Here is a 14,600-nt window from a genome sequence, read left to right as displayed (position 1 = left end):
TGTGTCTTATCATGCATCAATGATAGCCAGGGATATTGTCAAAAACATGAAAATAGGCAATATTAAGAGGACTTAGCATTTCCAATTAATGTAGGCCTGTAACATTCTTCTTCTTCTTATCATTATTATTAAGCAGGGATGGGCAGAATACTATTTTTTTTAGGCTACCTTTTTGCATTTAAATTAATTTAATCTTAGTATTTTCTTTTTTTTTTTCAAAATACAAAAAATACGAAGATTAAATGTAATAAAAATACATTTGATGGTTTCAAAAGGTATTTAAATACAAAATACAAAATAGTATTTCAAACACATGTATTTAAATTTGTCAGGATCTTGGAATATCTGTGTGTTGTCTTGCTCCCATTTAATGAATTCAACAGAAACATGATTGTTTGGAAGAAATTATTAAATTACTTTTTTAATTATTATTTATTTCACATTGGTTTAATGGTTGGTTTGGTTTTCACATTATGCGGGCATCTTACCCACTGACTCAACTCATGTCAACTTATCCCAATCCCTGGGCAAACTGAGCCATGGGAACACTTTTTTTTTTTATTTTTTTTTTTTTATAAGAAAACATATTTCTAGAACTCTTTGTAATAGATGCATTTAAAATGATAGGAATACTTTCATTAGTATAGGATATAGAAGAATAGCTAATCTTACCCCACTCTAAGTATTAGACATTCAATTTATTTTTTTACAGCACAAATCTATATTACATACTAATAAACAACTAATTTAGAACATTTATATTATTCTTTTTTTTAACTATTTATAGGCCTACTATTAATGTGGTTTTTCAGCTACACTTTTTAAGATATTTGCAGTAAAATATCCCAAAACCACTAGTCTAGTGTGTAAGGACGAAAGAACCTGAGATACTTTGATTTCCTGAGAAACAGACAATACAAACATACACAGGCATCTTCGAGACACCCGACAGAGTGGAGGAGCAGGAGACCTCCTCCCCTTCTGGCCATTTGTTTCATTTTATATCCCTTCACCCATTCTTCCTTCTACTCAGTCTGCTCAAAATTATTACATGAAAATGTCAATGCAAGTGAACTAACATTCATGTCTAGTATCATTGGAAATGTCTCAGTGCAACTGGTACAATGGTCTCACTCTCACAAAAGCAGATTAGAAGATAATACAGATCTGAAGAGTCAAGAGATATCTTGATTACTGTGATGGAGTGTCCTTTCCTGGGGCCCTCCATGTAAATTACCCCCTGTTCCCATTGAGTTGTAAAAGCACCCAGGCTTGGGACCTGAGGTAATGCAAATTCCAATTGTTAGTTCCTGTCTCCATCTCGGGGGATGTTTGTCTTGGTCTGAGGTATTTAAAGGATTGCAGCAAAAGGATCAGGGCGATTTCCAGAAAGCCCGTAGTGTGTTGTGTGTCTCTTCACTTCATACTATGTATTTTCTAAGGTCAGGTATGCATATTTGACTTTTAGATTCATCTTTGAGAATTTGATGTTTTGTATTGATATGATTTGATATGATGTGTTTCAATTGGATATGTAATTGGCAAAATACATATCTACCTGACTGTAAATAAATTGTTACATTTTGATTCTATTCTGTCTTACTCTGTAATTATTGACTAGTAGATTACATTGTATCCTTGTTAGCAACATGAGCACCCGAATGAATGAGTTAATATAAAAATAGAGTTAACTAGAATAATCAAATGTCAGAAGAATATTAATTAAAAAGGCATACAACCAATTTGCATTTCAACCTAAATTCGAGGTCATACTAAAATGGAGTCAGATTAAATAATAAAATGGAGTCAGATTTGAGTTTAACCTAAAATGAATAACTCTACGCGCTGAAAGACAGAACACGCAGGAAACCTTCATCCAGCACCGGATACCTTCCTTGGGCCGAGTGTCTGGACCTTACAAAGTGGTGACCCCGCCGACGTGATCTCCCTAATTATGCGAGTGACGTCTTTCCAGCGCTAATTTCAAATTGATTCTCTCTGAAGATATAAGGTTTGAGCTTCTTCCCTGTCTACAACTGCTGTGGTAAGTTCATTCCTTTTTCTTATAAGAAGTATTGAGGGAAAGCTTTTTGCATTTCACATACAGACACATTTTTAGAACGGGTCGACATACCCATTGTTAGACCGGAGACGTAGAAATCCGGTGGGGGGAGAATTAACCGGGAAACATGGATTTTCAGGGACAATACAGTGACAGTGTAGATCAGGAGATCATGGAAATTCAAGCATTACAAATAAAAGACACACTTCTTAGTTTAAATGATAAAGGATTCAATCTTAAATGGAAAAACAATGAAATTGTAGCTTGGTTTTTGGCCGAGGGCAAAAAATTGGCATCTAAATCGAAATATAAGAATATGCCAACTGCTATCGTCTACCTGCTTCGTAAAAATGACCTCGAGACAATAGCTGAAAACAAACGAACAATAACAAGCATCAAAGAAATTGAAAAAGGGCGCTCTGAAGAATTGCAAAAACTAAGAGCACAGATAGAGGCATTTACATTCGAAAGACAAGGTTGGGCAAGACAGAGTGAGATGATGTCAAGAAAACTCGAAGAGCTTCAAAAGAAACTACATACCGGCAATAATTATATATCAGCTCTTGAAGACTGCTGTAATAATGCGGGCTTCCCAGTGGCTGCAGTTAAGCAAGCGGCACTGCATGAAACCTTTGATTATGATAGAAACAGCGATAGTGACGATGATGATGTTGCCGCATTAGATTCTCAGAGAAACCGAGATCCCGTTCAGAGACATGGAGAACAAAATCAGCGAAGTCCGATTAAAACCAGAGCAAAATCCAGCGAAAAACCCTCCAAATCAGTTAAAATTGCTGTACTCAAAACCATAACAAATACAAACGATGAAATAACCACGATTAGCCGCCCATTAACATGCGAAGAGTGTACAACACACAAACAGATCGTGGGAATGATGCCCAGAAGAGGGCCATTCCAACCCTATTGGGAAACACTGATGCTACAAGCCACAGTGTATAAATTGGAAACTAGAGATGTATGGCAAATCGCACTCTTAACCATTCCTGAAGAACTCCGATCTAAATTAACCCCTCGAATGAAATCTGGAGACATAATCAAGCGAAACAATAACGAAACTGATGAAAGTATCTTTGAACGATTAAAACAGGCATTGCTAGATATAAGGGGTCCAACAAGCGCAGATTGGAGCAGGATACTACAAATTAAGCAGGAAAGCAATGAACCGTTTGAAACATTCGCCGAACGTCTGTGGACGACATACAAAGAATATTCCGGTCTAGAAAATGCAAGCCGTGATCACGAACCATTGTTACAACTCATAAAGAACAATGCTGGCACTCCAGTCCAAAATGCTTTGTTAAACGGAGCAGATTCAGCCGAAAACACATTCAGAGCGATTGTAGATTGGGGTTCAAGGATAGAAAACAGATGGAAATCAAAGCCCCAAACCATTGCATCTGCACAGTGGTTAACGGAAGGGAATTATTCTAAAAGCAATGGGGCTGAAAAGCATGTCCACTTCTTGGAGGAGGTGACTTGCTGTGATGAATCTAGAACTTTTAGTTCAGAGGAAGCCTGTGCCACTGGTCAAGATAGTGTGCCGATTTCAGTTCTTAAGGAGATGCAGCACCATAATAGCGTAGAGTCGTGGACCAGTGCGCAAGGTGTAAAAAAAGCATTAGAGATTCATAAAAATCCTCAAACTTCAGGAGAACACAGCAAACAAACCTGTGGCAAAGATAGCAGGTTTTGTTCTTCCTGTCAGAAAATAGGCCATACAGAGGAAAAATGCTGGTCACTGGGAAGGGGTAGACCTCCACCTTATTTTCTGAAACGTAGGATATCACTTTCTAAAGGAAAAGATCAGGGTTTGACATGTAACAAGTCTACCTCTGGTAACACTCTTAGTGAGTTGACTGCATTGTTAATGCAAGGCCTTCAGCTACTGACTTCACTTACTAGTGGGTTAGCAGTTTAATAGCAATGAGTTTAATATGGAAACATCCAAATTTCAATAATCCTGCTTGCATTTTCAAATTTATAATTGTGCTGAACATTGTGAGCATAGAAAACACATTATAGTTGTTTGTGCTATTAAATGTACACATAGCTTAGTTGAGTTTTTTCTTTAAAAAACACATGACTGCTTTACTGTAAGTGTGTAAACACTTAGGTTTAAGGTTGTAGATGCTACATGCATTCTAGACCATGTGTCTTGTGTAAAATTGGAATAACTTTAATACTGGAATTGCATCGCAATTTCAAGTTGCATGTGTGTCTGTGTTGAATTTGTTTGTCTCCTGAGTGGTACACTCTGCTATTTTCTGTATAGCTGCAGTTAAACCATGTAGAGGAGCATAGAATAGCCATGTGGCCACAGTGTGATTTCATAAATGTCTCAATGAAAATGCTCTCCTCACATGTGAGAACTTAAACCTTGTGGCAGATTGATTTGCTTCACAGTGCCAAAAGGGAGGAAGTGTGATTTCATTTCAATAGTGTGGCACAAGCGATAGCAAACCAATTCATCATTCACTGAGGAGCGACAACTAAAAATTTGATCTGATCAGAGAGAATGGCTAACATTATTTGGAAATGGAAACTCTGAATTTGCAACTAATCTTGCAATAATTAAAACATTTTATGGAAGTATTTTGAGCCAGATCTCACCTCACACTTGCTCTTAGAGGCTATTACCGGTTACAGCAACAGGACCAAATTTACATAACAATTGTAAAACTTCCTTTCCTTTGTTTGGAGCATGACAGCATTTACATAAAGCCACAGTCGTATACAGCCACAAAAGACCATTTGATCTTTTAATCTTTTAAATTGACTTGAAAAATAATGAGAGGGGGGTGTAAAATACAAGAAGTTTTTATGTGCCACAGAGATCTGCATGTGTGAACAACACCATAAAATAACAAATGTCAAACAGACAACACCAAAACAGGTGAACACATTTCTGCCCACAGATCTGACTGTAATGAGAGCAACAGCAACTAAAGCCATGGACATTGGTCCATTGGAATGCATGATGACATGGGTGATAAAAACACCAATTAATCTAGAAAATGTCCCCAGTAGAACTGGGATCTCTAATGCTCATGACACAGCAGACTGCGAGGGCTCTACTGCAAGAGCAGCATCAGGTGTTACACACTCAGACTGCACTGAAACAGGAGCAGTGATTCAGATCGGACCAACCAAACTCCGTTTCATGTGACATCTGGATTAAAACTACAATACATGAGGATGAACATAGTTAAAATAATTCCACATGCCTGAACATGAAACTGATGAAAAGTTCAAAATTAACTGTGGTTATCTTTGTATCTGTTTCTGTCTCAGGTTGACCACTGCAATTCTTTGGAGGACAGATACCAGGAGGGTGTCTTGTCCCCTCTGCACCAAGCCAGGACAACAGAATTGTTACATAACCTGAAATGCGGGAGATGAATGTGAAGACACTTGAAGGGGCCATTCACACCTCACAGGAGAACATCACCACACAAATATCTACATGGCCTCCCGGATTAGAACCGGAACTAAATTTTTGCAACACAGATTGCTATAGATAAGACTCCATTCATCTCCCAGACATGACCATAGAACACACATCTCACCCATTGCATCATCACCTCACCTAGACTATCCAGTCTGCACACTACAATCAGCAGACAATGATGGCTTAGATCACAAACGTGGTACTCCACTAAAGATCTATTGTCCATCATCACACTGACAGAACCACATAGCCTCACACACACAGGACAATAGAATTAATTACATTCCCAAAAGATATAAAATATCTACTATCTGCAACTGTCTAAAAAACTAGTGGAACAACACTGTAACACATTTGTACGACAAGTCACAGATCGATGGTGCAAATTTTTTAACACAGAGGCAGACAAGCCTTTACAATTTAAAATTTTGAATCTTTCAGATTGTTATTGGGGTGGTTGACAAGCCAGAGGGCCCCTGGTTTCCCAACACATCACTAATGACAATAAACATTATTAAAATGATCAAATATGAAGTGCCTGCACTTCATCTCTATCAATCAATTATAAAATTAAACATTTTACCTAACCATCAACTGTGACTTAGCCTTTATATCTTTACATCAGATACCCATTCTCACACACACACACACACACACACGCGCACACACACACACACACACACACACACACAAACACACACACCTGTTACAAGGAATTTAGGATTTACATTGTAGAGAAATGTTTTAATCATGTTCTAAGTCACTTCTTAAAAACCTTAGATCATCTAAAGTAGGGATGCACGATATTGGATTTTGGCCGATATTCGATATGCCGATATTTTCTAAATAATTTTGGCCGATGCCGATACCGATATCGATATATATACAAATATATACTGATATATTTACAAATATATACTGATATATTTAAACTTTAATTTTACTGAAGAGAAATCCATGTATCTCTTCTGTACTGATTCTACCATAAATTTATTATTATACAAATGTAGACAGACATTCACATCTGAAAAACAGGTCAATTATTTCACTTGGAGAATATCGGTTTGGCTCATCGGCAGAAATATTCATATCGGCCGATACCGATAATGGTCATTTTAAGCTTTTATCGGCCGATACCGATGTTGTGCCGATATTATCGTGCATCCCTAATCTAAAGTGGTTTGCAATAGAAGATTCCTGAATTAACAGTGTGATTATTGTATATACCTTCATAATTATGATTGAATGTTCCTATTGTCATTATATGACTTGTTTATTGATTGCATACCTCTAAATTTATGTTCAAGTTACTGACCTCTTGCTGCATTTCCTTTGAGTCATTCATACCAAAATTTATGTTTACATGGGACCACTTTTAACATCAGATGTACCACTTGCACTGGCTGACATGAATTCATCAGGTTTCTTTTTTGTTTTATTGCTCTTATGTTAATTTATGACCTTTTTATCTTACTCCATGGGTGATGACATTAAGCTGATCCGAATTCAGTCATTGAATGGCCACTAAGATGCTTTTCAGGTTTCCCACACAAATCGGTGTGTAAGCAAGGAGGACACCTTCATCTACTGAAGCTCACCGCTGGAGGAGAGAGGATTCATGAAGATGGGTCAGACTACCGTCCTAGAGAAGGTGCCATAAGGAGCAGAGGTTTCTCCACAAAGGAAGGACACGTTAACTGAACAAGTCGTAAAGGCTCAGATTGACCCACTGAACTGTGCTCACATGCTGAGCTCAACCACAGGTAGAAACCCTGGAGATATTCATCCACCTGCCAAACTCAAGCGACACACACATGCTGAGACAGACTGTTCTGCAGATGAATACAGCCCTCAGAAGGTTTCTAAAGCTGCTTACATCACAAAGACAATTTTGAGATAACATCTTGAAGATAAACAATCATCTAACGGTGACCCCATTGGATTCATCTGAATGTGACCCATTGGGGGTCAAACGGAGGAACTGTAAGGACGAAAGAACCTGAGATACTTTGATTTCCTGAGAAACAGACAATACAAACATACACAGGCATCTTCGAGACACCCGACAGAGTGGAGGAGCAGGAGACCTCCTCCCCTTCTGGCCATTTGTTTCATTTTATATCCCTTCACCCATTCTTCCTTCTACTCAGTCTGCTCAAAATGATTACATGAAAATGTCAATGCAAGTGAACTAACATTCATGTCTAGTATCATTGGAAATGTCTCAGTGCAACTGGTACAATGGTCTCACTCTCACAAAAGCAGATTAGAAGATAATACAGATCTGAAGAGTCAAGAGATATCTTGATTACTGTGATGGAGTGTCCTTTCCTGGGGCCCTCCATGTAAATTACCCCCTGTTCCCATTGAGTTGTAAAACCACCCAGGCTTGGGACCTGAGGTAATGCAAATTCCAATTGTTAGTTCCTGTCTCCATCTCGGGGGATGTTTGTCTTGGTCTGAGGTATTTAAAGGATTGCAGCAAAAGGATCAGGGCGATTTCTGTAGCCAGAAAGCCCGTAGTGTGTTGTGTGTCTCTTCACTTCATACTATGTATTTTCTAAGGTCAGGTATGCATATTTGACTTTTAGATTCATCTTTGAGAATTTGATGTTTTGTATTGATATGATTTGATATGATGTGTTTCAATTGGATATGTAATTGGCAAAATACATATCTACCTGACTGTAAATAAATTGTTACATTTTGATTCTATTCTGTCTTACTCTGTAATTATTGACTAGTAGATTACATTGTATCCTTGTTAGCAACATGAGCACCCGAATGAATGAGTTAATATAAAAATAGAGTTAACTAGAATAATCAAATGTCAGAAGAATATTAATTAAAAAGGCATACAACCAATTTGCATTTCAACCTAAATTCGAGGTCATACTAAAATGGAGTCAGATTAAATAATAAAATGGAGTCAGATTTGAGTTTAACCTAAAATGAATAACTCTACGCGCTGAAAGACAGAACACGCAGGAAACCTTCATCCAGCACCGGATACCTTCCTTGGGCTGAGTGTCTGGACCTTACAAGTGTTATATATTTTTTCCATCTGATTACTAAAATATCTCTAATGTTTTCAAACCACTTGTAAATCATGAGAAAATTCCCATTCTAAACAGTGACACGGGGCAGTGCAGTCGCCTGTCAATAACGTTACTTGCTCTTTGTTACTGCCTTTACTGACGTAGGAACCACATGACAACAGTGTTGTGGACAAATGCAGAAGTTGTGTCTAGCATCCAGCAAACCACTAGCTTGCTTCAAGCAGTTCCTTATTTACTTCTTCTTGCATGTTTTATGGTGGGTTGTGTTACTTATTTATGGAACATAATTACTGTTTACCATCTGCCGCTGGTTCTGTCGACAAGGACAGCTCCCGTAAACGTAAGCGTATGGGCCAACCAAATGACCCAAGAAGAGTTTGGGACAAGAGGAGAGAAAGAGCGAGGATCAATATCCTTGTTGCATTTTCTAGATGGAGAGAGCTTCGCGACAAACTTCAACTAGAAAGAGATGCTGATCTCGTTTGTGTTTTACTCGACAGGTGAGTTGTTCTGAGTTGTATCTTTACAGAAAACGTATGCTATTAACAATCAACAAGATTATTATTATGGGCAATAAACGCCAAACGCGGGATGGTGTCTGATCCATAGTCTGATCGCATCTTTGCATTGACTTTGTATGTAATCTACTCGCGCAAATCATTGACATCAAACAAAACTTCACCTTTTCACTTCACTGTTAAATCCATGATTTGTCTTTTCCGTCAGCGGTTGGATAGAAGACAACAAATCGCATCATTCCATGCTCCTTCTTATCGTCATTAACCACGCAATTGTAATTGTTTTAGTAGTGCCCTCTAGTGACAGGTCTTACAACCTGTACCTTTAATTAAATGTGTTAAAATTACTAGTATCAATAGTATCAAGTGATTGTTATGGCAAATATACTTAAATACAAGAATTAAAGTGTGACAAACTGCTAAATATTCTATATGATGATTTACCTGTTCGTTTGCTGGAGCTTTGTATTCATGTTTGCAATGCTGAACTGCCTTTAGCAGCCTCCCTTTGCTCCTTCTCTCTGTCTGTCTTTTTTGCGAAGGCTTTTATTTATTTATTTATTTTATTTTTATTTTCTACAAAGTGTAGCCTACCAACAACAGCTAATTTTGTGTTACCCTATTTATATTAAATCTCATCGGGTACAATAATTTGATCAGACATTCTAATTCTAAGACCATGTATTTTTTTTACCACGTTACAAAGACAGAGAGCAAAGCATTACCGAAAGAAATACAAAATACCTACCAAATTACTAATTTAGCACTTCATCCACTGACTGTGATGTGTATTGTAATGCATCTACTTGTTAATGCAATGGGAACTGTGTTCTCCAATCAGGACCGACGCTAGCCATTTGGGTGCCCTAAGCACAAATACGGAAATTACGGAAAGAACTGAGTTTCACTTTGTTTGTAGTTTTTTTCTTGTAGGTTTAATAGGTTTTCAAAGTAACTTGAAAGTAAAGTATTTAGTAATCGGATTACTATTTACATGCAGTAATCAGTAATGTAATCAAATTACAATTTTAGAGCAGTAATTAGTCATTTGTATTGGATAACTTTTTTGTGTAACTTACCCAACACTGGTTATCACATTGCTGGAACAGGTGTTGGTGTTTGACATGCTTGTTGTTTGCAAGTGTGAGTCCAAGTTCCACACATTCAGGTGAGGATTGGAAGAAACCCAGTGTGTGGTTTAAGGTTTGACCACATTGCAGGTTGAGCCAAACAGCGACCCCTTTGGTGTAAGCTGGTACCACCGTACCCTGTTTGTTGACTAAGCGACAGAGGCTTGAACTTGAGCCTGTCATTAGGGTGTTGTACTCATGGCTGGCTGCTGGGGTTCCCGTGACCTCTGTGTCCTGACCGTCTGGCTCTGTGGGAGCTCCCATGACCTCTGCGACCTGACAGTCTGGCTCTAGCAACCTGTGTGGCTGGAGGGAAAGAGGTTCTCGCACTTGAGCAAAGTCTTTTAGCTGTTTGAAGTTCAGAAAAGGGTCAAAGTGGTCTAGCAGGTCTTTGCCGATGAGAAATATATGAGTGTTCATTGGTGAGACATACATGGGATGTACTAGACCCATCAGAACAATTGTCAGGTGAATGGAAACAAACTGTTCAAACCAGATGTCATGCTGTCTGCACACCTGTACATTCAGTTCATAAGTTTGAGGTGTAAGAGTTCGATCTTGTCTCTTAGCTTCAAATTGGAGTCTTTTGAAAAGATGAGATGAGATCACCTTCAGGTTTAATCCTGTGTCGATCAGGTCTTCCATGCTCACTCCTTTTCGGCCCACCCCCTTTTTGACAAGGCTGCCCAGGAATGCTGGCATCAGGGCAGGTGTGACGATTGATGGGTGCTAAGGACCAGTCTTGTGTAGCTCGCTGCGAAGGCAGGTAGTCAAAACAGCATTTTCTGGTACCTTGTGTTTGTGGTACCTGGTGTGAGGACCTGTGCTGTCTCGTTCAGGGTGTGCAGCTGTCAGCTGTGGAGCTTGGGTGATGCTTTCACCTTGTGCTGTGACAGTTAGCTCTGTGGTCTGTGGATGACGGGCAGTGTTCTGGGTGCTCGGCATATCTTCCTTGCGAGTTTTCATGTGAAGAAGATCTTTCAGCACCCTCAGGATCTCTGCTGTCTCAGACGTGGCTGCACTGTGTTTTTCTGACGTGGGCTCAGGATTGAGTTTACCAGTGTCATGTCGAGAGTGGTTCCACTGCCTGCTGTCGGGGCTTTGTGTCCTGGATGGTGGGAATCGCTCGCTCCGGTGCGTTGGATGAGCACCACCACGATTGTGTTGCCCTCTGCTGGCTTGGAACGTTATTGACTCTCTGTAAAAATGTCTGTGACTGTGGTGATGTAGGGCGCCATCTAGGGTTAACTCCAAGCAGTGCTCAGAGACAGAGACTTTGGGGTTTTTCACAGTCTTTTCACAAATAGTCTTTTGCTTGGCGCAAGCTTTGTGGGCTAAGTTCCGTAACTCTTGTGTAGTCCTGTTACGTGGACACTCTGGGACTCTGAGAAGAAAACTCCAACTGGCATGTAGGTTTAGGAGGAACAGAGTTTTTAAGTTGATGTCCTGTTCCATACCTGGTTTGTTGCATGCTCCGAAGTAGGCTTTTCGTAGCTGACTACAGAAAGTCTGTAGGTTTTCAAGACGGCCCTGTTTGAGGTCCATAGTAGAGGTCTTCACGGGTCCAAAAATTCGTGCCCGAACCCGACAGAGACCCGTAATGTACTACACCAAACCGACCCGGACCCGTCTAATATTTCAAAATCTGGACCCGGACCCGTGTAGATCCGAGAAATGTCTACCCGGACCAGTATATTATTTGAAATCTGGACCCGAACCCGCCGGGAAGACACAGACCCGACTGGACCCGACGTTCACATATTCCACCTTAAATTGCTATTACAAGTCAATAAACCTGTTGCGAAGAATACAGCTTTTTGTCTTACCTAATTTAAAGAGCTGTAGTCTCTCGTCTTTGTACCTGACTGCCTGTGATGCATTACAATCCTCCGACAAGAAAGTTATTCATGTTATTCCTCTCGTTATTCCAAGTCCAAGCTGAATCCACTCATTATTTCAGCTTCAAAAGTCCACTTGATGACACGGTGAAGGATGAAAAATGCTACTGTGTACATGTACATTGTGACTCGAGTTAATTCGCATAATAACTTAGACTGTTTGCCCTTAGACTATAATAACGATCGCTTGTGCAATGCCATGGCTGCTGACGTTATTTATTTACTATCATCTGATCTCTTTCTGTGCTCTCTGCTCCGCAACGAGTCTGAATCTGAACCACTAAAACGTTAAGATTAAACGGTTCATTTATAATATTATAAAAATGGGAGAAAATGTAAAACGCGGTTTGGCAGTCGAAGTGACCCTCACTGGTTGCAATAGAAACATGAAATGTGCTCGAGACTGCACATGCGTGCTAGCTGTATCAACCTAAAATGCTTTAATGCAATTTGAGCGTAATAGAAAACATTCATGTGACAGTTCACCTCAGATTGTATTGCTGATTTGTGTCGAGGCAAAGATCTTGCAGGGCATTGTGAAGTCTTTCAACTCCTTTTTGTAACTCTGGATCAGTGTCGTCCTCTTTCTCGCGATGGTTCTGGGTCTCGAGGAGGAGCTGATCAAGATGACTCTGGGTTGGGGCCTGGTCCTTCCAGGCCTCCTCCGCGATGTTGATCCGTTCACTGAGCCGTGCCTGGGCGACGAGAATGTGAACTAGGCTTCTGAGGATCCTGGCGAGTTCTTTGTAGTAGTCACTTTGGTTTGGATCGCGTGCCATCAGTTCATCTAGCTCAGTGTCTAGTTGCTCTGGGTGCTGCAGGTTACTGGCGTCCTTGGGCAGGAAGGGGGTCTTCACGGCTTTCAACCATGTCAAGAGGTGGCCCCCGTGGACTGCTGGACTGGATGCCTGGAACATCCTGACTCTCTGTCGGTGAGAGAAGCATAGCACACACACACAAAAAGACCAATGCAAGTTCATTCTACGTTTAACGAGCTATATTCATACGGGCTGTGCCGTTTATGAGAATTTTGGGGCTAACTGATGCAAACAGTCAGACAGTTAAGTAGCCAATTAACTTGGGTCAACGAATGACCTGAAATGGAGATTTGACAGGCAGTAGCCTAGCGGGTCGCGTGATGACACCGGCTGCTGGTTTCGCTCTACTATTTAGCTTCCTGTTGGCTCCCAGGTTACTGTCTCTATGTGAAATGAAAGAAACAAATCACAACAGACGATAGAAAAAGATCAAAGTGAAACAACACTTGAAATGAGATAAAAACAATAGAAACACAATGTGTTAGTGAGAATAAGGAGGCCTAAGCCTACTGCTAGGTTTTAAGATAGGACCAACAGGTGAGTGGGCTATCTGGGTAGGAAAACTAGAAATATGGTGTGGCTTAAAGAAGCAAAAGGGTCAAACCCTTAAAATATATCCGGGGGAATATCTAATATTCTGTGGCTTATAATAAGTGGATGGGTTTTATCACATTTGGTTCACCTGGGTGAATTGAAGTCATTCAGGTGGAAACCAGTGGTTTGGTCAACCTCTCCGGCACTCCCCAAACACTCAACCACAGTGTCCCTGGTCCTCCGTTACTCTGGCGTTGCGCCCTCTTGAACAGCTTGTGACTTTTAACACAATTTTTGGAGTGCCAAATTGCTGATGTCTCCACTGCGTGTCGCTAACGGACAGAGACAAGAGGAACCGAGTTTCACTCGCAGCCAGTGGTCGGGCACCGGTCGGGCAGCCTTGCTCACTGGAAACCTGAGATGACGGTCCAATCACCAAAGGAGTTCTACAATCAAATACACAAGGGGGGGTTGTTGAGTACTGCCTCTCTGTGCTTATTTCAGAAAACTTATTTCAAATTAAAAATTCAAAACTGGTTTAAATCAAATTTTAAAATAAGCATGTAAGAATTAAAAGGAAAATCTGAATAATATCCTATAATCCAATGATAGCTGTAAATTATCATTAATAATTCTGAAATTAATCAAACAGGGTGAGATTAATCAAAAAGGGTAAAAGTGGACATGCAATTCAAAACTGAATGGAAAAAGATGGCGGACTTGCACTCATGCAAGCTGGAATCAGAAAGCAGGTTCCCTCTGGTGTTTAGATAGCGGAGTTACAATTTCAATATGACTTAGAATCTGATCGTTTGTCAGACTGATTTTCTGCATCAAAAATCCCAAGTAACAAACAGAAAAAGGTTTTATGATCTCTGAGGTGCTATATACTCCACAAGAGTGTAAGGACAGGATTCGTTTCACTGCCAAGACACAAATGTGAAAAACAGGAATTTGGAATCTGTTGACTTCCCATAAACATTTATCAAAATAGCACTTATGATTTAAATGTTTTAGGTTTAAAATCGGGTAGCTAAGCCAATTTTAGACCAGGAGTTTTTATTGTTTAATTTTGAATATCACTGTGGTTTACCACAAATTCAATAACGATA

This window comes from Carassius gibelio, chromosome B1, assembly GCF_023724105.1.
Source record: "Carassius gibelio isolate Cgi1373 ecotype wild population from Czech Republic chromosome B1, carGib1.2-hapl.c, whole genome shotgun sequence".
Taxonomy (NCBI): domain Eukaryota; kingdom Metazoa; phylum Chordata; class Actinopteri; order Cypriniformes; family Cyprinidae; genus Carassius; species Carassius gibelio.
Note: the sequence above shows the minus strand (reverse complement) of the source record.